This window comes from Morone saxatilis, unplaced genomic scaffold (assembly GCF_004916995.1).
Source record: "Morone saxatilis isolate NCDOM2014 unplaced genomic scaffold, NCSU_SB_2.0 Contig10, whole genome shotgun sequence".
Taxonomy (NCBI): Eukaryota; Metazoa; Chordata; class Actinopteri; family Moronidae; genus Morone; species Morone saxatilis.
In genome coordinates, this window is record NW_023339652.1 from 1,941,070 (window position 1) to 1,943,962 (window position 2,893).

The following is a 2,893-nucleotide window of genomic DNA, read 5'->3' on the forward strand; positions in this document are numbered from 1 at the left end:
GAGAGGAGATGGAGAGAGCGAGAGAGAGAAGAGAGAGAGCGAACGCGGGATGGCAGGCGGACGAGGAGGGAGAGAGAGACGAGAGAGGAAGAGAGAGACGGAGAGAGAGCGAGAGCAGACATCCTGGAGAGCGAGAGCGAGCGAGAGCGAGAAGAGAGAGAGAGAGAGAGAGATGAGGAGAGCCGGAGAGAGAGAGAGAGAGAGAGAGGAGACGAGAGAGAGAGAGCGAGAGAGAGAGGAGAGAGAGAGAGTGAGAGAGAGAGAGAGAGAGCGAAGAGCGAGAGCGAGAGGTTAGGTTTCATCTGCTGGAACTTTTTGATTATACAAATTGATTTTTAGTTGGTGTTTTAGCCTAGCTTTTTTTAACACCAAAGACTGGAGCAGGGGGGATGCTAGCCTTAGCTTACATTCTGAAGCAGAAATAACTCCAACAACTAGCGCCGGGGGGGGGGGAGGTTGGCCAAGGTTGAGCTCTGAACCTAATTAGCGATAGAAGCAGACTTACAATGACAAAGTATAACCTTTCCAAGTACAAGAATGTGTCGATTGATGCCAACCCCTGTCCATTTAACGAATATCACATGAACCACGCCCCCACATTATAAAACAGACATGTCCGTTCCTCGTCTTGTAAACCTCGCCACTTTTCCAACGTGGAACTCATTGTCTTTATCAAATCCCCACGGGACTACCGCTCTCTCTACATTTGGGACCACTCCCCTCCCACCACCACCCGGTGCGCATTACACACACCCACTCACTACTGAGTCTCAGGGGAACAGGCGACGCACATTGGCAGAGTCCGAGTGTTTTAACTCCAAGTTTCCAGGTGATTTATAGTTCTTGTTGTAGTAGGTACTAGGAGAGACCAAGAACACTGACTCTATTAAACGACGCGACGGGCCGCGCGCACTGACTGACGGACCAAACACCTTAGCTTTTCATCGCCTCCCTGTTATCCTGAAAGGCACCCAGGTGTGTATTGCTCATCCACGGCGTTTGGTAGACAACGGGATTAACTGATCCAAGCACCTCCTCTTCTCGCTAAAAGCTGAACACCTCCAAAATCACAGCTAATCATGAACTCAGACAACCCTCCTGGCATCCCACGTCTGCTGCCGGCCGATTAACATATTGAAATATACATAACCTTCCAGCGCTACTGCGTAGATTTGAGCGTTGTAAATTGGGCTCGCTGGAGGGACGAGCAGCGTGTGTTCTACTAGGTCTTTTCTTATTGTTCGCGATCAGAGACCCTCACTCAGGTTGGCGGCTAGAATATAGAAACCCCTGCACTCAGAGCTCCTCTTCTTTCAGAAAAGAGAAGACAGGCCCAGCTAGACTTTTAATTTGGTTAGGGTCTATTATAATACTCATACCATTGTTATCTTTACACCACAACTCCACGAGCTCACGACCACGCGCGCTGTATGTTGAGCATGCAAGCAATGTGAGCGCATCTTACTAAAAATAGATTTGATACAAACAGCTCTTTCTAATTCTCTGCTCTCAAGGAGTTCTGTTGGTGTCGCAGTGCGCAGATTATCCTACCAGAGACAACTAAAACATTTTCCAGGATATTTTGTCATTTTTAATCCAATTTCCATAACTTGGAAAAAACATCCTCTCTACTGGTTTTTGTATTAGTGTTCATCACGCAGCGTTACCTGAATAAAGTGACAGATTTCTCTGGTTGAATTTGTGTTAACTGCTGCCATCAGAACTTCCTGGAGGACGGTAGAAATGTAGTTAAAAGTGTTAAAGCGTGTTGAGTTTTTGCTTGAAAGATCAGTTGATTGATTAACCAATCGATTGTTAAAGCTCTGGCTCGCTGATGAAGAAGATTTGTGAGGACGTGACGTAACAGAGCTACAACTGTAGTCAGGGAGAGACGGTAACGGATATCAGAGCGATGGAGTGAGTGAATGGCTGCAGACCCTCACAGGCCACCGTCCAGCTCTCAGCAGCGCCCTGTGTTCGTGCAGGTCCGAGCAGACAGATGGTCTCAGCTGCTGCTCTCTGCCTCTAATCTGAACGCTCAGTGTAATCCTGCTAATGAGGACGGCTCGCAGAGACAGACACATTCAGCAGCTCCACAGATCCACAGCGCACACGGCCGCCGCCCTGGAAACGCTACACGACAGAGTACACGCAACCGTCACCGCTTCTGATGTGCAGCACGGCCGATACTGCGGTCGATATAAACTGCAGACGCAGCACGAAGACGCTGCAACCTCTAATGCTTCCTCACTGTGATCCTGCTAATGACTGAGGCTGGGACAGACAATCAATAGATCCTGATAGCATTATCAATAAAACAAGCACTTCAATGTATTGGGTTGGGATGAGGAGTTCTCTTACTGTCCTGAAGACTGCAGATCCACTGATGGAAGTGATCAGGCTATTCGTTGATTACTACTTCAATAACTGCTTCAGATGATAGTTTTTACTGTTTGTTCATCTTTGACTGTTCTCAGACACTTTATAGGTTAAACTATTGATCACTTTACTAGGTAAAAAAAAACATATCAGCTCTTGGCAAACAAAAGTGTTATAGGCTGCAAGCTTAATATATTTTTAACTTAGTTATTTATAATAATTTCACACCTTTTTGATATCTTCACCTTTAATATTGTTAAATATTCCTCCTCAGACTAATCTCTATCTCAACAAACTAAAAGGTACCTTAAAATAGTTTTATTTTTGTCAGAAAAACTAAGTTCTGCCTGATAAAACACGACAGTAATAAGGTAAAACCCCACTATGACTAGCATCACTCAGGCTCTAATTCAACCACGGAGCCTCCCCGCTGCGCTCTGAGCCCTTCATCGGCTCCACATGACGACGCTGTGCTCGGCCTCTGCGGTACATACTGATAATGTAAGAGGGATCT